At 37.5% G+C, this 26,868-nt stretch overlaps 1 non-coding gene across 1 annotated transcript; it reads right to left on the bottom strand.

Moving 5' to 3' along the window:
* Positions 1-4,959: 4,959 nt before the first annotated feature.
* LOC131234200 (small nucleolar RNA R71) lies at positions 4,960-5,066 on the bottom strand. Its single transcript, XR_009165607.1, has one exon. It is a non-coding gene; the product is annotated as a small nucleolar RNA R71 (small nucleolar RNA).
* Positions 5,067-26,868: the final 21,802 nt, after the last annotated feature.

The following is a 26,868-nucleotide window of genomic DNA, read 5'->3' as shown; positions in this document are numbered from 1 at the left end:
AGGTGCGTCACTGCACCAGCTCAAACCGAGCCGACCCAACTCACCGACGAGTTCCACTCACTGGACTAAGTTCGGTTCGAGCTAGGGATGGGTCTAGTCAGATCAAGATATTGTCTAGTCGTGGGTGGAAGAAGAAAAAAAGGAGTGTGGAAGAGAGAGAGAGAGAGAGAGAGATAGAGAGAGAGAGAGAGAGATCACTAAGTCGACTCGACTAAACTCTATGAGTCCAGCTATGCGAGTCGGGTCAGGGCTTGCTGGGTATTGTTTTTAAAAGAAAGAAGAAAGCAAAAGGAGAAGGATAGGAGGAAGAAGGAGGAGAGAATAAAAAAGAGAACGAGAGAGGGGGTGTGCGGCTGTCCTAGGCAAACCGAGTCAACTCGATTTGGGGCCAAGTCAGACTACTGGCCCATTGGCTAGGTTGAGTTCAAAGTTTGCTGGACCTCTCTAAATAAGAAGAAGAGAGAAAGAGTGGGAGAAGAAATAGAGAAAGAGAGAGAGAGGGTGGTTCGCCACACCAACTCGACTCGACTCGCTCGAGTCACGGGCATGGGCTCATGTGTTTGGACCGAGCCTTGGCCAAGTCCAGTTGGCGCTGAGCTTACGCGAGTGAAGTGGTGGCCATGATGGCGCTGCTGGAAACAAATCGAGATTGGAAGCCCGACTTGGTTTCGAGTCAACTAATGTATGTCATCTTTGCTCCCCAAAGTATTCGATTAATTATGATTAGCCATTAACATGTTATTTATACTAGTATTAATTATTATAAACAAAATTACAACTAATAGATATTAGATATTAATATTTATTTATTATTCTTAAATATTATCATTGATAATAGATCACGCTATTTATTATCATCATAACGATTATTATTATTATGATAGCTAATATCAATTTCATTGTTAATGTTAATGGCGATTTTATGATTAACATTGCGATCAATCCTACATCAATTAACATTGGTACCGTTTCTTTCATTATTAGGATTGTTAATATTATAAATGAATAGCCATTAGTAAATTATCTATACTGATATTAGTTATTACATATAAGAATTATCATTATTAAATATTATTATTTTATTTTGTCATTATTAAATATTCTCATTGATGTTAGAACATACTATGTATTTTCCCCATAATGATTATTAGTGTCACATTAGCTAATATAAATTATAACACTAATGCTAATAGTTCTCTTGTAATTATTAAGTTATATTGTAATTAATGGTTCGCCAACTAGAGTTCTAGTTCAGGAATCTAAGTTTAGGACTAAACCCTTAGATGGAAATCCTAATTTTACATTAAAACCCTAAGATACATAATTCAAACCTTAGGCTATGATCTTAAACCTAGGTAGTGCATAAAGCTTGGATCTAATTATACAAGTTCATGATTTGTGGTAAGATTCAATTCTAAGGGCGTAAGTACTTAGCGACACTAGAAGATGATTCAGTTCATTAGGTGATGATTTCTTCCCCCTGAGCTTTCCATTTTCCCATTAACTTAAGTGATAGTTTTTATTTTAATTTCGGTTAATAATTGATATCTTTACCTTATAATTAGATGTGTTAATTGTTGGAATTGAATTGCTAGATTACATGCCTAATATCTATCCTGCATATTTTCTTATGCTTGTGGATTACTTGTGGATTGTTTATGGAACTTAAACTGGTACATTAGTGGAAAACCCCCATTTATAAATGTACACTCATACTTGGGATGTAACTCGATTGATTGTGATTGTAATGGACCTTTGACTTAGTGGTTATTGAATAGTGGTTTAATTTGAATATTGATGTGGGCCTACCATCCAGGGGTTATTGTGTCTAAGTAGTTTTTAAGGATGGTCTTTTATCGCATGGTTTTGATATTTGCCCTATGTGGCTTAATTTTGATATTTGTCATATATGGCTTTGTTTATAGTATTCGCCCTATATGGGTTCGATATATTATTTTGTGTAACCATGTGATGGTAAGCCCCATATATTAAATTTGATTGGCCACTAGTCGATGGGTTTTCATTAAACATCCTAAGGTGGTAGCCTCATGAGCTGGGGATGGTGATATGAGACCTATACCCGAGCTGTCGGCCTACACTGGGAAACGAGTCCCCCATAGTGACCTTAAGCTTTATTAAACCAGCTGATTATAATTAGACTAATAATCACTTGGCTAATCATGCATTCATGGCATATTGATGATGACGGGCGAATATTTCTGGATGTTGTAGCACGTGCTCTCTTGGTTATTAGGGGTATTATTTCGCTAGCTGTCAGACCATTGACTATTGGTTTATGTATGTGATGTACGATGGGCAGTCATTATGCGGTACGTGATGTATGCACGTGATGTGCTTCGCTAATGGCTAGCCTTTGCATGGGTGACTAACCTAACTGCCGACTGGATGAGCATCCCTAGGTCGATGATGCATTCACGCATCCATGCATTTAATAAGACTACATCATGTATTATTTTGAATGCCTTTTATTTATAACTATGCTTACCTAATGCGGCGGTGTGTAATCTTGAGAGAAATTCACACTAAGCTGGCCACTCATTCATCGAATATATAACCATGTAGGTAGCACAGGTGGCTTGGTAGATATTCATGCTCTTATTAATAAGGAGCAGGGTGCAATCGTCGAGGATGTATGATTGTATTGCTAAGAGTTACTATGTGATTTTACAACCCAAGATTTGTTATAATGTATTTTGTTTCACATGCGATGTTATCTCATTTTGTAATTATAAGTATTGGGCCATTGGTTTGTATAAATCATTATGGGCAGTCGGTCGTAAAATTTAAATGTAAGTGCGAATTTTCCTTTATGTTGATTTGTCCATCTTTTGCTAAATTACTCTTTGTGTTAAATTGCTCTCTGAAAAGGAAAAAAATATACGTGTAATTCGGCTCTTTAAAGGTTAACACTCGGGTTTTTGGAAAAAAGTCATATACTTGGGTTCTGAAAACATGGGGCGTTATAGAAGGTGACCCTCGACCAGTCGAAGGTTGTCCTCGACCAGTCAAGGGTTATACAAGATTTGCGCGGATTGCATAAATTTGAGACAGTTTCCAGAATTTTCCAACTCAGTGCGAAAGGAGGTGATGCAAAATAATAAATAGGGGTTCCTAGGATGTTCTTAGGCATCTTCTAGGGTTTAAGGAGTAGAGCAAAAGCGGGGAGAAGTCGTCGCCAAGAGTTTTTCTTCCTTTTCCTTAGTTGTTTTTATGCTTTTCTTAAGAGATTTTAGTTCAATCATGTCTATGGTTGGCTAAACCTCTTATCTAGGTCTAAGAGGTGAAGCTTGTAGCATGATGGGATGTTTTCTGTTGCATTGATTCATGTTTAAGTTGAATTATCTTTGATTCTAGTTTGATATTTAAGAAATACTTTCAGTTTTTAATGGTTTGTTATGACTCAAATTTCAATAGATTTGATAGCTTTAAGTATGTTCTTTTCATGTATTAAGATTGTGAATTTAGGAAATCCTGTTGTTCACCATCGTCCCTGGGGCATGGTTAGATGATGGAATCTTTCCTAACTTTCACACTTCTCCCATGTTGGTTGTGGGATTGGTAAATCCTGTTATTTGCCTTGTCTCCTAGGCATGGTTTTGTGATGGAATCACTTCCAGTTCTCACACCTCTCATCTATTGAGAATTAGGTTAAAGGAAGTTCAGATTTGGTTTTACTGAGATATTTTCCAATTGGATAAGATGAGACTCTGATTCCAGTTGTGTCCTTGAATCAAGCATAGATCTCCCTGATCTCTACAAGTGGATCCTTGGAAACCCTAGTTTCCATTTTGAATTTACAAGTTTTAGTTAAATAATTCACAATTACTCTCTTAATCAATTCAGATTTAGATAAACATCTTCTTCTATTTTTAGTTCTAGTTACTTTCAGAATATACACAAGATTAGTTCTTGTAGATTTGACCTCGGTCTCACCGAGATTATTACTACATTGCAACCCTACACATGGGGTTGTGAACAAGTTTTTGGCGCCATTGCCGGGGATTAACGGTTGTGTTTTTCTGAGATTGATTAGTTTTAGAAATAGGTTAAGATTAGGATTTATTTACTTTCTATTTTTAGATTAGAGTTTGTTTTCTGATTATAGAAACTTTCTAATTCTAGGATTTCTTTTTTTAGAAACTAGTTTACTTTCCTAATATTGTTTTTAGAAACTTTCTAATTTTTAAAATTTCTGTTTTTTTTAGAAACTGACTTGTTTTGTTTTGTTTTGCAGGATCTTAATTTAGGAACTTCTAATTTGGTAACTTCTTCCTAATTCCCTCTCTTTCTATTTCTAGATTTCTATTTCCCTTCTTTCTTTAGGTTTAGGTTAGAATTTGAAATTAAGGGCTGAGAATGTTTCATGCCCAAGTGGGTCTGTGACAACATTTAACATCTTTTGAGTGAAGGAGGATTGGTTGAGGGGTTATCTATCCATCACAGGATTAGACACCACTCGAGGTCCTCAGAGTTAATTGAGGTTATGGTTGCCAATCAACTGGTCAATCAACCGGGAAGACAACCTCAACCTAAGGTTGAGGAAGTCCATGATGAGAATGAGGTGGATCAAGCACCCCCGCCTCATACTTTACGAGATTATTTACAACCGGCGGGGGTGAGCACCCCTTCTTTTATGGTTTTTTTCAAAAAATACAGGAAACATGGATATCAAGCTTAGAGTGATCCAACTCCTTCCAAAGTTCATTGGACTTGAATGTGAAAGTCCATACCTGCACTTGTAAGAATTTGTTGAGGTTATAACTACTTTATCCTTCCCTAACGTGTCTGATGACATGGTCAGGCTGAAACTCTTTCCTTTCTCCTTGAAAGAGAAAGCTAAGAAATAGTTGCACTCACTACGTCCGCGATCTATTGGCACATGGAATGACATGATGAAGGAGTTCATTAAAAAAAAAATTTCCATACCATACAACGAACACCATCAGGAAGTCGATCATGAACTTCGGCTAAAAGGAAGATGAAACATTCTTCCAATGTTGGGAGCGGTTCAAGGATCTCGTCAGTTCATGCCCACAACACGGTTTTAAAATGTGGCGCATAACAACTTTCTTTCATGATGGATTGACATCTTCCATATGCCAATTCATTGAGACGATGTGCAATAGGGAGTTCATGAACAAAAATGTCGAGGAAGTGTGGGATTACTTTGACAAACTCATTGAAATCGCACAATCATGGGATATCTCCCCAAAATTGAGCACCACCTCTACGCCTACTCTATCAAAGGAGAGGGGTAGAATATACCTTCTGAAAGAGGATGATGATATCAATACTAAAGTGGCTAAATCTCATAAGGAAATTCGAGGGCATGGAACTAAAGAAGGATAAGGTTAAGGAAACTGTTTGTGGTATTTGTGCTTGCAACATTCACATAGCTGAAAATTATCTAACAATACCTGCTTTTTAAGAGGCACTGAATGAGCAATTTAATATTGTGAATAATTACTAAAGACCTTTCAATGGACCCACCTCCAATACACACAATCCTAGTTGGAGAAATCATCCAAACTTCAGTTGGAGGAATGGACAAACGGCTACTCCTCAGGGATTCCTTAATCAAAATCCAAATTAAGGGAAACCTCAAGAGGATCCGGTTCTAAAACATATTCAAGACCAAGAGCTACTTAATCGAAATTCAGCACAAGCATTCCAGGATATCAGATCAGCATTAGGAACACTTGCGTCATCTATTCAAAGGATAGAGTCACACTTAACAATTGGGGGAAAGGGGATGCTTCTTGCTCAACCTCTCCCCAATCCCAAACTGCAATATGAGATAAGTGATCCCAACTCTTAAAATCAGATGGAGCAAACTAAATCTATTACCACTCTTAGGAGTGGGAAGACCATTGACCAAACTATTCTGGTTATGACAAAAAAGTCTAAGGACCCGAAAGAGGACAACGATAATAGACCTAACACTACTCCACAAGAATTAGAACCGAAACTTCAAGGCAAGCTGATTGCCCCATTTCCCCAATGGTTGATAGCACCAAAACCTCTCTCTAACTCTCAGGACATTCTAGAGGTGCTTAAGCAAGTGAATGTCAATATTCCTCTACTAGGTGCAGTAAAACAAATTCCTTTATATGCTAAATTTTTGAAAGACCTATGCACAACTAAGAGGCGACAAAGTATCAAAAAGAAAAATTTTCTAACAGAATAAGTGAGTGACATCCTCAAGCAAGATGTCCCACAAAAATATAAAGATCCTAGTAGCCCAACCATCCCTTGTGTAATTGGGAACTACTGGATTGAGCACGCACTTCTTGATTTAGGAGTGAGCGTAAATCTAATTCCTTACTCGGTCTACGAACAGCTAGGTTTGGGTGAATTGAAACCCACCCAAACTACATCACAACTTGTTGATCTCTTAGTTCATGTACTGAGAGGGATAATTGATGATGTGTTGGTCCAAGTTGATAAATTCTACTATCCAGTAGATTTTATCATCTTGGATACTCAACCCATCGTGGACATGTGCACTCAAATTCCCGTCATTCTTGGTTGCCCATTCCTTACTACTTCAAATGCAATTATTAATTGCAGGAATGGAGTCATGAATATGTCTTTCGAGAATATGACATTGGAGTTGAATATCTTCTTCAACACAGGTAAACAGTTAGAGGATGAAGACAATTCCAATGATATTAACCTGATTGATTCTTTCGTGGAAGATAGAGCACTTCTGACCTTATCTCTGACCCTCTAGAGACGTGCCTGGCCCACTCTCATAATTTTGATGATGACATGAATAGAGAGATGGGGACCATGCTAGATACCATGCCGGTACTTAAAGTTAATCAGTAGAGGCCATAATTCGAAGAATTACCCCAAACTGATGTAGTGCCTCTACCTTCTAGCCTCATGGCACCGAAGCTTGACCTAAAACATTTGCTCTCTGATTTGAAATATGTCTATTTAGGTTAAGATGAGACATACTCAAAGGTGATTTCTTCCCACCTTGAGCAAGAATAAGAGAGTATGCTCATCTCTACTCTCATTGAGCACAAAAGAGCCCTTGGATAGTTGATTGCAGACCTCAAGGGAATTGACCCTTTAATTTGTACTCACCGCATTCATCTTGAGGATAATGCGAAGACCTCATGACAACCACAACGTAAACTAAATCCAAACATGAAGGAAGTGGTTAAGGCCGAGGTTCTTAAGCTTTTGGATGTAAGTATCATATACCCAATATCCGATAGCCAATAAGTGAGTCCAACTCAGCTGGTTCCCAAAAAGTTTGGAATCACCATCGTAGCCAATGTCAATAATGAACTCATGCCAACTGGGATCACTACTGGTTGGAGAATGTGCATTAACTATAGGAAGTTGAATATCGTTACAAGGATGACAACTTTCCTTTGCCCTTTATCGATCAAATTTTGGAAAGGCTAGCTGGTCACTCTTACTATTGCTTCCTCGACGATTATTCGGGCTATAATCAGATCGAGATAGCCCTTGAAGATCAGGAAAATACCACATTTACATGTCCTCATGACACCTTTGCTTACTGAAGGATGTCATTCAGGCTATGTAATGTGTAAGACCCGTACCTTAAATAACCCTCTGTATGTTTCATTTTTGATGCCAGCATGTTTCCGACGGACCGAATCTATGAGTTTTGATCATTCCCCTATTTTTATATCGCAATAACCCGAAACTTGTACCCTAGCGACCGCGTAGGCGTTATGTTTCCAATGCTGCGCGGCACGCCCTATTTCAACCCTTAGATTATGAAACGACCTAGCTATATGTCCTAGAGGGGGGGGGGGGGGGTGAATAGGACTATGCCAAGTTAAAATAATAACAGCGGAGTAAAAGAGTATGATAGCCAAATAAAGGAAATCAATTCACAATGCTGGAATAAAAAGCAGCCTTAATAATCAAGTATTGAGACGTTGATACAAATGTTGTTCTAAGGACAACCTTACACCATAAAAACCAAGGGTTTATGGCAGGACAACCTTATTTCTAAAATGTTCTTTGTATCAAAAACTCAAACTGAAAAGGAAATAAAAGAAATAGCAAGAAATAAATTCTAAACTATTACAACATTCCCACAATGCTTGAAATGTAAATATTACAACATTCACATTGACACATACATCCCCAAAATTTGAATGATAAAAGATATAAAAATTAAACAAACATTCAAATCACATGACACAAGAAATTATAGTGGTTCGCCTGTGTGTACACCAATGGTTAAACAACAGCCACACAACTACTCCACTCCTAATATCCTTACACAGGAGATATCAGTGTTCACTATCAAAATAGGTTTCATAGGTTCACTGAAAACCTTCACAATTGTGTCTTTTAAAGGGGCTTACACAATTCAAAAACCCCTCTTTTTGAGTTTTCTGGCTTTCCTCAGATAACCAGTACAATGAGATTTTTCTGACGAATCCCAAAAGAAACCAAAAGGAATGTAAATTACAATAATGTAAAATACCTGGATTTCTCCTTTTCTTTGAAGCAGCCCGAAAGAACCAATCGGAGTAGAAGTTCGAATATAGAAGTTCAATGTCCAATACTCACTTTAAAATGGTTCTAAGTTCTAATTGATTTAAAATTAAACCAGTTGGGCTTAGCTTTATTTGATTTTGATTCCAAGAAGACAGAATACAAAAATTCCTCTTTCAAACCAGATTGGAATGTAGAAACAAGATCAAGTGCATAAGCTAACAAAAAGTGAATATTAAATATGCACAAAGTAGCTTAAAATGAACACAAACTTATCTCAGAGTGAAGCCTTGAATTTTCTTGAATTGAGTTATCAATCTCTGAAATTCGTGCTCTATTTATAGATGCAAAAACCTCGTCTATGACTAGTCTTGAAAACACTTCGACTGGTCATAGAACCAACGACATTTTGAAATTTTGAGTGCTATCTAAAAAATCGTTCTACAACTAGTCTTAGGATGTCCATGACTAGTCTTAGACCATCCACGACTGGTCGTAGCAGACCCAGGACTGGTCGTAAGAAACTAGGATTGGTTGTTGTAGTTCGAGTCGTGCACTATTCACACGACCGGTCAACCAGGTCTTAGGACAGGTCATAGCATAACCAAAAAATTCTGAAAAATTGCAACAACTTAGGACTGGTCGTGGAATTTCTTGGACTGGTCGAATAAGTGCTAGGACTAGTCGAACAAGGTCCAGGATTAGTGTTAGAACAGACAAAATTATATAAAAAGATTCAACTTGAATTATGTATACAAAATGGCCTACACTACGGTTAAACTAAGGTCTATCATACCTTGTACATGAAGTATGAACATTGAAACTTCATTCAATCAGAAGATGGTTGACCTTTAAACCTTATGAAGCTTGAGATCTTTACTTGATGTAGCTTGATCTTGAGATCTTTTAAAGCTTGGATTTGTCTTCTTAGGTTGTACTTTATTTTGAGTTGAACATCTTCTTTAGACTTGAACAAGCACTCTTCTTATCAATGTAGTTCTGAATATTGAAGCTTACAGAAGAGGACCAAGTACATGACCTTGCATTTCTTGAAGTAGATCACCGTACTTGACTTGAAGCATTGATGCAGTGTCTTGAACATTCATATAACAACAAACTATATAAGACACATATAAAAGTTTTGGCACAACAGAATTTGACAACCAAAGGAGCATGAGACCATAGCACTTACAATCTCCCCCTTTCTCAAATTTGTGACAAAACACACTCAAATAAAAATAAGAGAAGCACAACGCATAATTAACAAAGAATCATGCACTAGTTATAGCAGAAAACCAGTTACAGCCTGGTTAAAGAATTATGCACTAGTTATCATAAACTAACACACAACATTCATCTAGGGGCACTCCTCTATACTTACTCCCCTTGAGTAGCATACATAAAAAATTATAAATCTGTTAATGCTGCTACTAATCCATATCCATCTCCATTTCATAACCATAAGTAATCAAACTAAAAGCTTCTCCCCTTTTTGTCACAAAATGACAAAGGAAGAATAAATGGACAAGAATAATAAATAAGAGAGTAATAGATGAAATAACTAGGCAAGATATGAGAAAAAGATAAGCATAAGTAAAATCCACATATCATAATCCAGTTCAATCTAAAGATAGATAAAAACAGTCTTACACACTGAGAGAGAGCAAAGTAGGATTGAAGTTATTACAGACCATCAGAGAAAAACATTTAGTCAGATCCAGAAGAGGGAGCAGGAATAGATGGATCAATTTTGTGTAAACCCTTAGTAACACGCCTCATATACTTGCGCAGATAAGCAAATTGAGATGATTGTGTTACACGTAATTGAGCTATCTCTTCCTTAAGAGAATTCAACCTCTCATTAACATCAGAAGGCTGAAAATTCGGATCATTTAAGACCATAGAATCTTAAAAATTTGAAATTTAAGCCATTAAATTATCAAATATATATATACACTATGATACAAGTATGCAAGAATATTCAATTTAAATTACACATACCAAGATCAAATTTCAATTTACTAAACCTACTTTTGTCGAGCGGTTTAGTGAAAATGTCAGCAAGTTGAGTCTCGGTCGGAATGTATTCTAAAGATATTATTTTATCTTTCACTAATTCATGAATGTAATGATACCTAATATCAATGTGCTTGGTACGTGAATGCTGGATTGGATTTTTAGAAATATTTATTGCACTAGAATTATCACAATATAAGACCATAGAATCTTGTGCTATTCTGTAATCACTTAACATATGTTTCATCCAAACAAGTTGAGTACATGCATTTCCAACTACAATGTATTCAGCCTCAGTAGTTGAGAGTGATACAGAACTTTGCTTCTTGCTAAACCAAGAGACTAAATAATTTTCAATATAAAAACAACCACCACTGGTTGATTTCCTATCATCGATATTCCTAGCCCAATCAGCGTCAGTGTACCCTGCCAACTGAACACTAGTATCATATGGATACCAAAAACCCAAATTTATAGAACTTGCGACATATCGAATAATCCGCTTAACTGCAGTTAGATGTGACTAGTTAGGGTTAGACTAATATCTAGTGCAAATACCAACACTTAAAGCAATATCAAGTCTACTAGAAGTTAAATAAAGTAAACTACCAATCATACTTTTATATAATTTAGGATCCACATCTTTACCTATAGAATCCTTTGAGAGTCTTAGAGTTGTACTCATAGGAGTATCAAAATTCTTACCATTCTCAAATCCGAACTTTTTAATCAAGTTCAAGGCATACTTGGTTTGAGAAATAAAAATACCATCAGGTTGTTGTTTTACTTGTAACCCTAGGAAATAATTTAATTCCCCAACCATGCTCATTTCGAACTTAGATTTCATTAAATTTTTAAACTCAATAGTCATGTTAGTACATGTTGATCCATAAATAATATCATCAACATAGGTCTGAACTATTAAGATATCATCGTTATATTTCTTAACAAAGAGCGTCTAATCGACACTACCCATTTGAAAATTATGACTTAGTAAAAACTTAGTCAATTTTTTGTACCATGCCCTGGGAGCTTGTTTTAGACCATATAGAGCTTTTTTAAGACGGTATACATGATCAGTAAACTTAGGGTCTTCAAACCCTGTAGGTTGTTCAACATATACTTCTTCATGTAAATCGCCATTCAAAAAGGCACTCTTTACATCCATTTGATAAATTTTAAACTTTCTAAAGCATGCAATGGATATAAAAAGTCTGATTGATTCAAGGCGAGCAACTAGGGCAAAGGTTTCATCGTAATCAATCCCTTCTATTTGAGTGTACCCTTATACAATCAGGCTTGCCTTGTTTCGAATAATATTCCCAAGTTCATCAGACTTATTTTTGAAAATCCACTTTGTTCCAATAATATGTTTATCTATAGGTCTAGGAACAAGGTACCAGACATCTTTTCGAACAAACTGATTAAATTCTTCCTGCATAGCTATTATCCAGTTTTCGTCAGAAAGAGCTTCTTTTACATTTACTGGTTCAATCTGGGATGTAAAACACACATAGTTACATATGTCTTCTAATTGTCTACGAGTGCGCACACCAGTGAGAGGGTTTCCAAGAATTTGAGTGGTTGGATGATCTTTGACAGTCCTTAATTCAGAATTATTTTGACTTGATGAAGTATCTGGTTTGTCAATCAAAAGAACTTCATCATTATCTGAACTAGGGGCAGGTGTATTCAAGTGATCATCAATGACCACATTAATGGACTCTTGAATCACACTGGTCTTGTTGTTCAGAACACGATATGCACGACTATTTAAAGAATATCCTAAAAAGATTCAATCATCACTTTTTGTGTCAAACTTTTCCAGATTTTCACGGTCACGCAAAATATAGCACTTGCTGCTAAAAACTCGAAAGTATTTGACAGTAGGCTTCTTATCAAACCAAAGTTCATAAGCAGTTTTATTATTAGATTTACATGTATAAACTCGATTGATAATATAGCACGCAGCATTTATGACTTCAGCCCAAAGATTTCTAGGGAGCTTCATACTATTCCACATTACATTTCCCATTTCTTGAAGCACTCTATTTTTCCTCTCTACAATTCCATTTTGTTGTAGTATTTTGGGCGCAGAGAATTCATGCGATATTCCCTAATCGCTACAGAATTTCTCAAAACTGCTATTCTCGAACTTAGATCCATGATCACTATGGATCTTACAAACTTGAGAAACTTTTTCAGTTTGGATCCGTTTGAGAATCCTTTTTACTTTATCAAGGGTTTCTAATTTATCCCTTAAAAAGGCTACCCAAGTGAATCTAGTAAAATCATCCATGATTACCAGTATGTATTTTTTACCACCTCGACTCTCCATCCTGGTAGGTCCTATAAGGTCCATATGGAGAAGCTCGAGTGGTCTGGATGTAGCATTGGAGTTCACCTTTTTGTGAGAGTTCCTTATTTTCTTGCCATACTAGCATTCACCACATATTTTGTCTACTTTTTGTAATTTAGGTAGACCTCTTATTAGTTCTCTATTGCTCAATCTGTATAAATTACGGTAGTATACATGTCCAAGGCGTTTATGCCATAATTCTGTTTCATCGGTATGGACTATGTAGCACGATTGATTAGATGAGCTACCATCACTTACAATATAGTAGTTTTTAGAAGTCCTGTGACCAGTTAATATTATAGAACCCTTTTTATTTAAGATTTCACAACCTTTATTAGAAAATTTCACGCTATGATTGTTATCACATATTTGAGATATGCTTAACAGGTTGTGTTTTAGCCCTTTAACATATAAAATATTCCTAAATAAGGGGAGGTTATAGAGTTGAACCATACCTTGGCCAATTATCTTGCAGTTACTACCATCACCAAATGTGACTGACCCATCAGTCATATCTTTAAGATCGGTGAATAAAGCCTTGTCGCCTGTCATATGCCTGGAGCACCCACTATCAAGGTACCACTTTGAATGGCTTGTAGCTTTGAAAGCAGTGTGGGCAACCAAGCAAGTAACCTTAGGAACCCATTTCATAATTGTTTTGGGTTTAGGAGTATAGTTGGTCTATTTCTGTCTGTTGTTGTAAGAATGACCTACTGAGTTAGATTTTAACAGCTCCTTAAGCAAATCAACTATTTTTTCAGCTAAAGGGTTTTGATTTGAGTTTTATAGTTGACATAATTGCTTTTAGGTTTTTGAAAAGTTTTAGCATTTATAGAGAAACTTTGATTAATACTTTTTCCCTTTGAGTTAGAGGTTTCTTCTTTCACAAACTTAGGAGGAGTATTCTTCTGTTTAGAAGGTATATTCTTATCATAGCCCAACCCGGATCTGTTGCCACATTTTCTAGATCTGGATAGAAGTTTTTTAAACTTTGGATCTCCTTGGGCATACCTCCATGCATCCTTTAAACTCAAAAGTGAAGAGTTTTCAAGCTTAAGTTTATCATTTTCAGATTTAAGTTTTTCAATCAGGGAGGTTTTAAATTCTAAATCACTTTTAGTCTTTTCAAAACAATCTAAAATATGGAATTTTTCTAAAACCAGAGATTCAAAATTTTCTTTAAGTTTTAAAAACTTTTCTTTTTGAAGCTTTAGTTTTACGGCAATTTTACAACTTTCCTTGTATAATGCATTATAAGCATCTTGTAGATATTCTTCATTTTCATAATCACTATTTAGATTTTCTTCACTAGTTGAATCATCTTGATCTAAAAAAGTGAACTTGGCTAGAGTCATAAGGGCTTTAACTTCATTGCCCGACTCAGTTTCAGAATCTTCTGATTCACAAGAGGCTTCGATGCTAGAAGATTCATCCCAAGTAGCCAACATTCCTTTCTTTTTAGATTTGTCCTTTTTAGGACATTTGTTTGCTAAATGCCCATATTCGTCGCAGTTGCAACATTGACTATCTTTCAAAGATTTCCAAGTTTTAGATTTAGGTTTAGATCTTTTCTTATCATTTGATTTTTGAAAATCAACCTTCTTCTTACTTTTGAAAATCTTGTAAAACTTTTTCGCTAAAAGAGCCATATCGTCTTCAGAATTTTCTTAAGAAATATATTTAGAAGATTTAAGAGCAATAGATTTACCTTTAGGAGCTTTAAAGTTTAACTCATAGGTTTGTAAAAAACCAACTAGTTCTTCTACCCTCATATTGTCCGTATCACAAAGTTCCTAAATCGTGGTTACCTTAAGTTGAACCGTTCAGGAAGTGAGTGTAGTATCTTTGCACACACTTTACTTTCTGAGATTTTATTGCCAAGACCCCACATAGAGTTTACAATGTCATTCAATCTTGTATAAAAGTCCATAAACATTTCATTTTCTTCCATATGAATTTCCTCAAATTTAGTTGTGAGGAGTTAGACTTTAGATTTCTTGACAATTGATGTACCCTCATGTGTCATTTCTAAAATATCCCAAGCTTGCTTTGCAGTATCACAGGATATAATTCTTTTGAACTCATCCGGTGATAGTGTGCAAGTGATTGTATTTAGTGCTTTTGCATTGGCACTACTCTCATTTTTCTGAAGAGTGGTCCGTGAGAAATATGATACTACTCTCATCGATTTTGAACCATCGATACCAGTTACTTCAGTGGTAGGTGGGATCCATTCAGTCACTGTGGCTTGCCACACACTCTCATCCATTGATTTGAGGAAAATCCTCATCCTGGCTTTCTAATAGGCATAGTTAGAGCCATCAAATGGTGAAGGCCTAGTGACTAAAAGGCTATCAAAATTTGACATCTTATATATAGCTTAGATCGTTAGCTCAGGAATTGAATCCAAGAATAAAGAATTAAAAACGAGCTATTAGGCTCTGATACCACTTGGAACGGCCTAGCTATATGTCCTAGAGGGGGGGGGGGGAGATAGGACTATGCCAAGTTAAAATAATAACAACGGAGTAAAAGAGTATGATAGCCAAATAAAGGAAATCAATTCACAATGCTGGAATAAAAAGCAGCCTTAATAATCAAGTATTGAGACGTTGACACAAATGTTGTTCTAAAGACAACCTTACACCATAAAAACCAAGGGTTTATGGCAGGACAACTTTATTTCTAGAACGTTCTTTGTATCAAAAACTCAAACTGAAAAGGAAATAAAAGAAATAGCAAGAAATAAATTCTAAACTATTACAACATTCCCACAATACTTGAAATGTAAATATTACAACATTCACATCCACACATACATCCCCAAAATCTGAATGATAAAAGATATAGAAATTAAACAAACATTCAAATCACATGACATAAGAAATTATAGTGGTTCACCTATGTGTACACCAACGGTTAAACAACAGCCACACAGGTACTCCACTCCTAATATCCTCACACAGGGGATATTAGCGTTCACTATCAAAATAGGTTTCACAGGTTCACCTAAAACCTTCATAATTGTGTTTTTTAAATAGGTTTACACAATTCAAAAACCCCTCTTTCTGAATTTTCTGGCTTTCCTCAGATAACCAGTATAATGAGATTTTTCTAGAGAATCTCAAAAGAAACTAAAAAGAATGTAAATTACGATAATGTAAAATACCTAGATTTCTCCTTTTCTTTGAAGCAGCCGGAAGAACCAATCGGAGTAGAAGTTCGAATATAGAAGTTCAATATCCAATACTCACTTTAAAATGGTTCTAGGTTCTAATTTATTTTAAATTAAACTAGTTGGGCTTAGCTTTATTTGATTTTGATTCCAAGAAGACGGAATACAGAAATTCCTCTTTCAAATCAGATTGGAATATAGAAACAAAATCAAATGCATAAGCTAACAAAAAGAGAATATTAAATATGCACAAAGTAGCTTAAAATGAACACAAACTTATCTCAGAGTGAAGCCTTAAATTTTCTTGAATTGAGTTATCAATCTCTGAAATTCGTGCTCTATTTATAGATGCAAAAACCTCGTCTACGACTAGTCTTGAAAACACTTCGACTGGTCATAGAACCAACGACATTTTGAAATTTTAAGCGCTATCTGAAAAAACCATTCTACGACTAGTCTTAGGATGTCCATGACTGGTCTTAGACCATCCACAACTGGTCGTAGTAGACCCAGGACTGGTCGTAGGAAACTAGGATTGGTTGCTATAGTTCGAGTCGTAGAACTAGGACTGGTCGTGGGACGAGTTGTGCACTGTTCACACGACCGGTCGACCAGGTCTCAGGACAGGTCATAGCATAACAAAAAAATTCTGAAAAATTGCAACAACTTAGGATAGGTCGTGGAATTTCTTGGACTGGTCGAACCAGTGCTAGGACTAGTTGAACAAGGTCCAGGACTAGTCTTAGAATAGACCAAAATTATATAAAAAGATTCAACTTGAATTATGTATACAAAATGGCCTACCCTAAGGTCAAACTAAGGTCTATCATACCTGGGACATGAAGTATGAACATTGAAACTTCATTCAATCAGAAGATGGTTGACCTTTGAACCTTATGAAGCTTGAGATCTTTACTTAATGTATCTTGATCTTAAGATCTTTTAAAGCTTAGATTTGTCTTCTTAGGTTGTACTTCATTTTGAGTTGAACATCTTCTTTAGACTTGAACAAGCACTCTTCTTATCGATGTAGTTCTGAATATTGAAGCTTACAGAAGAGGACCAAGTACATGACCTTGCATTTCTTGAAGTAGATCACTGTACTTGACTTGAAGCATTGATGCAGTGTCTTGAACATTCATATAACAACAAACTATACAAGACACATATAGAGGTTTTGACACAACAGAATTTGACAACCAAAGGAGCATGAGACCATAGCACTTACAGATTAGAAGTTACAATTTTAGCACAATCCGATGTGAGCCACGCAATGCACGCGGGCCCCACTTATACAAATTCTCCTGTTGTCAAATCAATTAATCCATCCATCACTCATGTCACACTCACCCCATTAGTCAAACAAACCCATGCCATTCTCATGCAACCCATACCCTACGTATGTTAGCCATCATTCTCTTATTTTTTTCTCCCCATTTTACCCCTCCATCTTCCCCTTATTCCCTCCCTATCCTAAAATCTCTTCCACAATAACCCCATAACTCCCTCTTATTTTTACCATTTCCTAGCAAGAGTAGAGAGGGATTAAGAGAGAGAGAGAGAGAGAGAGAGAAATATTAGAAAGATTAGGAAGAAATTAAGAGACAAAGAGAGAAAAGAAAGAAAGATTAGGGAGAGATTAAAGAAAATAAAGAGAGCTTGTGATAGTATTAGGAAAGATCAAGAGAGTAAGAGTAAGAGAATAAAGAAAAAAGTGATTAGAAGAGGTTAGGGGTGGAGAGGAGCTTGGTGGGCCATCTGATGGCCGATCCAAGATGATCCAACTTTCCATCCTTCTAGGTGAGTGCATGGGAAGGTCAAAACCCTCCCCTTTTATGTGATTTCTCTATTTTGGTGGGCCCATAAAGTTAAGAACCACCTTGATTATGTATTGAGTATGTGGTGGACCCCATAGTGGCGGGGGGCCACCCCGATGGCCGGATCTATTTCCCTTCCTTTCCCTTTATTTTCTTATTCTCATGGAGTTGTAGGACCCACAAGTGGACCACACCATTGGAGAGCATGTCCCACACGCTATCATAGCGTGGACCACCTTGTATGGCCCACTATGATATTTATTTTCTTTTTAAACCAATTGATTGTGTAAGCACACTTGGATGGTGTAAATACACCAAAAATGGGTGTGATCCAAAGCTTCTTGGCCCCACCATGAGTTGGACATTCAAATGGATGGAGTGGATTTCCTAGGTGGGCCCTACCTCACCTTAAAACACATGAGAGTGATAGGGGTAGTGGCACTATCATTGCTGGACACAAAATGTCCAGAGACTTGTCTCTGGCACAATTACCTTCCAAAGTCACATGTGGGCTTCCTTCGTGGGCCCATCATGATGTATATATAAATCATCCACACCATCCATCTGATTCCCCTTTTCATTTTAGGCATTGAGTTAAAAAATGAAGCTAATCTGAATACCAGGTGGGCCATACCACAAATGCTAAGGGGTTGCGTTACCCACCATCATTTATTACTTTGCATGGGAGGCTTGGAGTGAGTTTTCACTCGTGGGACCCATATTGATGTATTTCTTAAATCCACACCATCCATCCATCTGCTGGCTCATTTTAGCCGTGGAGCCCAAAAATCTATCTGATCCAACCATCAGGTGGACCACACCACAATCGATGGTGGTAGTGGGAGCACCCCCCCACGTCAACCACGCAGATGTGGGGTGGGGGCGTCCCAACCATGGACCCCACCTTATTGTATTTGTTTAATCCATGTCGTCCACCACCTTCTCCATGTCATTTTAGGCTATGATACAAAAAATGAGACAAATCCGAGTTCCTAGTGGACTGCACCAAGGGAAACAAAGTCCCACTGTTGGAACTTTCTAAGGCCTACCGTTGTGTGTATTAGTGGTGGACTTATCCATCATTAGACTCCTTTGGTCCATAGAGAGCTGGCTAATATAATGGACGGAATGGATTACCCACTAATGGACCCTAAATAATAAAATGAAATAAAAATAAAGGAAGAAAGAGAAAATAAGAAAAAAGCATGTCACTGGACGATTATTGCCAAGTGGCGATGAGGGTGGAATCCTCATTGGGCTGCACCCACACGTGGACCCCACCATGATGGATTTGTTTAATCCACACCATCCACCATCTTCTGCATATAAATTTAGGCCATGTGCTAAATTTTGAGGCAAATTCGAGTCTCAAGTGGGCCGTACTAAGGGTATTAATGTCCATATGTTGAAACACTTTAGGGCCCGCTTTAGAGTCTCTGGTAATCCAAACCAGTCCTAGTCAGAGTCTATTTGACCTCATTCGAGGTGGCCAAGACGGTGAATGGATTAGATTATCGACTTGGGGCCCACATTAATAGTGTATGCAAAACATACAACGAATATAGTAAAAACATGAAAAATGCATGAATGCCATGCACGTGCGCGGTGACCCATTTATTGGCCAATTTTGGGTCTCATAAGTGGGACCCTGTTATGATGTTTATATTGAATCCATACCAGCCACCGTCTTTTCAAGATCATTTTAGGCCTTGGGCCAAAAGATGAGACAGATTCGAGTCTCAAGTGGGTTGCAATGAGGGAAACGAACTATTGCTGTTGAAATCTTCCAAGGCCCATTGTGGAGTCCCTGTTCGTCCAAATCAACCCAAATTAAAGCCTATTAGACCCGCTCGAGATGGACTACACGGTGAACGGAGTAGAAGATCCACGTAGGGCCCACATTGATGGTGAATTTAAAAAAGGAGAAATAAAGAAAAAGGAAAGTGTCATTAGGCATTATTTTCCAGTGACGTGAGGGAGGAAGCCTTCTTGGGTTGCCCCCACACATGGGACCTTATATGATGTATGTATCATATCCACTCTGTTCATCCATCTTATCAAACCATGTTCAACCGTGGGCCCAAAACCCAGGTTGATCCAAATCTCAGGTGGGCCGTATCATAGGGTAATGTAGGGGTAGAAACCTCTTGGACTTTGGGATTTCTTGGTTTTGGGATCCCTTGGACTTGGGAATCCCTAGTTTTGGGATCCCTTGGACTTGGGAATCCCTAGAATCGAGATCCCTTAGGTCTTTGGTTATATTTAGCATCTTGAATCCAAATCCTTAAATTAGTTGGCATGTGAATGTTGAAACTATGTTTTCATTAAATCCATTTAAGCATATACTTTGCCTGAATTGATGAAGTCCCAAGACTCAAATGGGCCATGAGCATATGATCACATCCTAGTGACTAACCAATGATCTGTAATCGTCAATTTACATTAGCAATGATTAGACGGTGCATATCATTCTACTAGAGTAATTATAGTTATTTCATTGATAATTTGATTATTTTGGGACATCATTAGTAGGCCATGTGCCCAAATGGATTGGTAGCCTAGTAACACACGTGTTGTACATGTGGGTGTCCATCCGGGTCACTCCTAATGGACACCGCCTTATTATATATATTTTATTCATGCCTTGTAGGCTACATGAGGAGCTGATGTTAGTCTAACATGGGCCACACCACATAGACTTCTATATTTTTAATGGGGCATGTCGTTTAGTTCCCACTCTTTGTATATGATGTGCTGATTAAGGCCAATTATTGCATGATATGTCTGATAACATGTTAGTGTACTTGGCCTGATAGGACACACTAAGAACATGCTTAGTATAATGACATCATGCCCAGACATATGTCCATACGCATCATTTGTATTTATGTTGTGGGGTGATGATTAGTCATAGCATATGCCTTTGGGTTGAGATACTTAGGGGACCCACCATGATTGTTAGTGAACCCCACGTGTTGTGCCTTTCTAGGCTGTTATGAGCATGCTTGTGTTGTAACTAAAGGCTACGACTGGCACCCATCTTGGACTCTTTATGTGCACATATGGCTCGCTATGAGTGGGCCTTTCGATTATAGGCCCACCTATGTAGGAGCATGCGGGGCCCATTAGGGGTAGATTTGAATGGATTCCATAGTGATTTTATTTTCAATCCAACTTAATTATGGATCCTCTTTAGTGAATAAATGATGCCCACACCATGGGTTGCCTTGTTGTTCATGTTATGGCTGCCCATTAGGCTTGCTTGTATTTATATGTAGTGGTTGTACCATGGGCCAACCCTGTGGTTTATGTCGTGTTTCCACCATTGAACCACTGTTTAGGTTCCACACATTTGCATGAATTGAGCCCATTGTAGGCCTGTGTTTGGTTGGTTGTAAGTTACCCTCTTGGGCCTTGCTTAGGGATAGTGGTAGGGCCCACTTTGATGACCATTTCGGGCCCATTATGAATTTTTTTTTTTTGTGGATCCTATAATTTGTTATCCTGTTTGGATGCCGATAGTTATATGTTTTGGCCACTTAGGTGCGAGCTTGCTAAGTAGGCCCATTAGCTTGAAAGACCACTTAAGTATAGCCCTATAGGCCTCGATAAACTTGGTTTCCAAGTAGGTTCTACCCGTTATGAATGATGAATTTCCATGTGGTGCGATATTTTACATGTGTGTTGGTACAATACTTCCTTGATAATTTATGTAGTATTACATTAGTGATTTATGCGATGTTTACACTCATGATTGCTATAACACTTCCTTTATGTTGACATGGTGCTTTCTTTATATTGATGCGACACTATTTTATGTTAGATGTAACATTGCTTTTACATTCAAGTTAGCATTGCTTTATATTGATTTAGCCTTGATTTATGCTTAATATGGTCTTACACACCTCATGCATAGTGGTTATGATCATATGTTATCATATCTCATTCGTATCATGTGTGCATGAGTTGAATAATGGCTAATTCATGATTTTTGGCTTACCTATGCGTGGCAAGGCCATATTGACGACTTTACAAGCTTAGGACACTTTTAGGAAACCCATAAGAGATGGGATCATCCTACATGTATGTATGGCTTGCATGACTCAGATGATGGACTCATGCATTCACGCATTGTATGATGCATTTGCATTACACCCTAGCGACATCAGGGTTGTGGCCTCCACAGGCATATTGTGGATGGCTGGACTGGACACCAGAAATATTTGTTCTAGCATTAGGGCGCTAAGGATGTCCTTGGCTGAAAGTCCCTAAACCCTGTGGGCCAACAGGATCTTCAACATCGAGACCGAGTGGATAACATGAGTGCCCAAGTGCCTAATACCAATAAGCCACGCCTCCCATTATGTCGTGGTTGGTTGAAAAGGGGTGTGACCTTATCCGCTTGAGGGTAGGGGGCTATAAGTTAGGTTGAGTTTGACCAGCTCGTAAATGGGTCTGCTATCAACGAGTCGGGTGGTCATTGGCATATCGCTAGCAAGGCAGATAGTGATGTCTCTTCCACTCACTAAGGCATACGCGCGATGGGGCGGCAGCCAGTGTTGGAGTGTACTAGACCCCGGTGATGATAACTATACTGAAATGTGGACTTACTGAGTAGGAGTTGCATGTTCAGCATTTGACTCATTCATTCATTCATTCACTATCCACTCGGGCTGGTGGTGCGCAACTAAATCATTATGTGCACATTTGCAATGGCCATGATTTTAGTTAGGTATGCGACTAACCTAAGATCAGGAGTTTACCACATTGAGTCTAGCTATCCAAATCAGGTATGAGACTAGTTTCAATAGAAGTCTCTTGTGATGAACCCCACAGTTTGTGATACCACGTACTATCATCCTGACTACACACACTAGTTTTGTCATTCCTTTTGCATCACATAACCAGGATATGGCTGATGGTATTTATGGACTTGTTAGGATTTGCATATTGCATTGCATCCTCTGCGTATGATATTTGACTTACTATGTCTTTGCATCGCATAGCCTGGATAAGGCTGATGGCATTTATGAACTTGTTAGGATTTGCATATAACATTGCATCCTCAACGTATGACATTTGTCTTACTATGTCTTTGCATCGCATAACTTGGATAAGGCCGATGACATTTATGGACTTATCAGTTTGGCCTCCATCTTTTCGCTTACTCTGATATTTATATGCTTAGCACATGCATTGCGCACACACGCACATACTCTCTAAGCTTCGTAGTAAGCTTATGCACGTTCATTACATGCAGGTTATGCTAGACCGTAGCAGCATTGAGGCAAGAGCATGTGCCCGATCTTTTGGAGTTTTGTTATATCATGTATTTTCCTTTCAGCACTGTACTCAAAGATTATAATAGTGGATATATGGTTATGATGTTTTGTGACTTGTGTACACCTGTGGTTATACTCCTTTAATAATAATAAAAAAATTCACCTTGAAAATCCTCTTTGTAGGATCCCAGAATCGGAACCTGGCGCATGGGAGCTGGGAGCCGAGAATGGGGTACTACGGAGGCTGTCAGTACCTGATTCAACGACTGAAAATTTTATGATTCCAGTTCCCAAGTTTGGGGCGTGACATAATGTCCCCACTACTTTTCAGCGATGTATGTTGAGTATTTTTTCTGACATGGGGGGGTAATATTTAGAGGTCTTCATGGATGACTTCTCGGTCTTTGGTCTATCCTTCAGTGAATGTTTGGAAATTTTGAAAAATCTGCTGAAGCGATGCGAGGAAAAAACTTGGTAGTGAATTGGAAAAAGTGTCACTTCATGGTTCGTAAGGGAATTATCCTTGGAGACATCATCTCATCCAAGGGAATTAAGGTAGATAAGGATAAAATTGATCTTATCTCTAACCTACCTCCACCCAAGAATATACGAGACGTGTGATCCTTCTTGGGACACGCCAGGTTTTACAGAAGATTCATAAAGGACTTTAATCGCCTCTCTCGTCCTTTATGTAATCTACTTCAAAAAGATGCACCATACGAGTGGACTGAGCAATGCTAGGAAGTTTTTACTAAGCTCAAGGGTATGTTAACCACTGCACCTATCATGTAGCCACCCAACTAGAGCCTTCCTTTTAAACTTATGTGTGACGCGTCTGACTATGCTCTTGGGGCAGTTTTAGGCCAGAGAAGAGAAAAGAAGCCCTACATTATTCATTACGCAAGTAGAACTCTAAATCCTACCCAAGCGAACTACTCGCTACGGAAAAAGAACCCTTAGCCGTAGTGTTCACTTTGGACAAATTTAGGTCCTACTTGATCGAATATAAGATCGTCATTAACACAGATCATGCGGTGCTCAAGTATCTTATTTCTAAGAATGATGTTAAGCCCCACCTGATAAGATGGATCCTCCTACTTTAGGAATTTGATTTGAAAATAAAAGATAAAAAGAGAGTAGAGAACATAGTAGCTGACCATCTTTACTACCTTGATCTCTCTGATTCCCTTAAGACAACACATATAAATGACATGTTCCCTGCTGAACAATTGTTCAAAGTCTCCCATTCACCTTGGTTTGCGGATATTGCTAATTATCTTGATGTAGGTTTCACGCCATCACATTGGACTGTGCAAGATAAGGAAAAACTCTTCACCGAGGTACGTAAATTCTTTTAGACTGATCCATATTTGTTTAAATATTGCTCAGACCAAATCTTGAGGAGATGTGTGCCAGACAATGAATACCAAAGTGTCATCTCCATCTATCATTCTCATGCCCGTGGCGGTCACTTTTCTACCAAGAAGACCGTGGCTAAAATTCTGCAGCGTGGCTTTTTTTAGCACACTATATTCAAGGACACTCATGAGTTATGCAAAGCTTATAAGCATTGTAAAAAATTGGGAGCATTGTCCCCCCGAAACATGATGCATTTGAACCCCATTTTGATCATTGAAGCATTTAATTGCTGGGGCATTGATTTCATGCGACCATTCGCCTAATCTTTTAGAAATCTATATATTTTGCTCGCCATAGACTATGTCACTAAATGGGTTGAAGTGATCCCGTGCCAAAGCAATGATCATCAAACGGTCATTAAGTTTTTAAAAGAAAACATTCTTTCACGGTTTGGAACACCTCAAGTCATCATTAGTGATGGAGGTTCATATTTTTATAATAGGTCATTCGCGAACTTAATGAAGAAATATGACATCTCTCACAAGGTGAGCACTCCATATCACCACAAACAAGTGGGCAAACTAAGATTTCCAATAAGGAGATTAAACACATTTTGGAGAAAACGGTTAGCCTTGATCGAAAGGATTGGTCAATCCGATTGACCGATGCTTTATATGCTTACTGTATCGTATTTAAGACCCCTATTGAAATGTCTCCCTTTGGACTTGTCTATAGGAAGGCTTACCACTTGCTTGTGGAGTTGGAACATAGAGCCTACTGGGCTATTAAATATTTGAATTTTAATTTGGACAACACTGGTTTGCTACGCAAACTTCAGTTAAATGAACTTGAAGGAATCCGGAATGACACATATAAGAATTTGAGAATTTACAAGGACAAAATGAATCTGTTTCATGACCAACACATTCTCAGAAAATCATTCACACCATGTCAGAAGGTCCTTTTGTATAATTCTCGGTTACATCTCTTTCCAGGAAAACTCTGATCCCATTGGACCGGCCCTTTCACTATTACTAATGTCTATCCTCATGGGGCCGTCGAGATTCAGAATCCAAACAATGGCAATGACTTCAAAGTGAATGGACATCGTTTAAAGCCATTTATTGAGAAATTTGATTCAGAGGACATGTCCATACCTCTGACTGATCCTGTATACCAGGATTGATCTCCTAGTTTGATGGAGGTATAGTTAGGTTTATTGCTTTCATGTTATGTTTAGGATAGTTTGCTTTATGTTGTTTAGGATAGTTGTTTTCTGTTATTTTAAGATAGTTTGCTTATCGTTTGTTTGAGTCTTTTGTGCTATAACCCATCTTCACACTGAGATCATTAGAAAAGCCTCAAAATTTCTTCTTCAGGTATTATCTTTCCATCACTTCCCTTTTCCTTTTCATTGCCTCTTTTGCATTACATGCTTATTTCTTTTACATTGAGGATAATATAGATTTTTCGATTGGGAATGGGGGATTAGGTAACCTAATCAGTGTTTACTCAGGTTTTCTCAGTTTTAAGCAAAATTTGTAAATTTTTTGAAAATTTGCAATGTTTTAAGTTGAAATCTGTTTGAGAAGCGATGAATTGTGTACTTAAGAATGCTTTGGGTATGATAAGATAGGGATTGAATTTTGAATTGTTGAAGTCTAATTATCTAAGTAATTTATCACCTAAGTACTTGCACTCAATTGATTAAGAGGAAGTTTGAATATCATGTCAAATCAGAAGACACATTCAATTTGCCTTCTGTAGGATATACTAGAATTTCTAATTGTTAGTATGTGAATCATTGATAGATGGTAAGAATCGAGTCTAGAGAATTTTATCCACCTTAAAAGAAGAAAAGAACCAGTTAAAAAATAGGAGATCAACAGAGAGGTCATGAAAAAGAATGAGAAGAATGAAAAATCTGGAAAAGAATGCAAAAATAAAAAGAATGAATAAAAACTGACTGTCAATATAAAATCAAAAACTGGAAAAAGAAGGAAAAGGGGATAAGTTCGGAATCAGTCTTGAAGTGATGAGCATAGATAACATGATGAACTGATAGTATTCGTACGGGGAGTAAATTGACTTTCATTGAGCACATTGCAAAACTTGATATATAAATTATGCTTCAATTTAGTGGATAAAGAACTTATTTGATCGGTTGCTTATGTGACTGGGCTCTAGGTTTTCGAAATCTCACTTTCATATATTAATTCGACCCATTCATCCTTGAATGCACAAAAGGTTATATTTTGAAAAAGAGTTCTGACATTAAGCATTGAGATTTATTTTTCGCATACTTTACTCAGGACTAGCAAAATGCTGGTTAGGAATTGTGTTGAG

This window comes from Magnolia sinica, chromosome 18 (assembly GCF_029962835.1).
Source record: "Magnolia sinica isolate HGM2019 chromosome 18, MsV1, whole genome shotgun sequence".
Classification (NCBI taxonomy): domain Eukaryota; kingdom Viridiplantae; phylum Streptophyta; class Magnoliopsida; order Magnoliales; family Magnoliaceae; genus Magnolia; species Magnolia sinica.
This window is presented reverse-complemented; position numbering and strand designations above follow the sequence as displayed.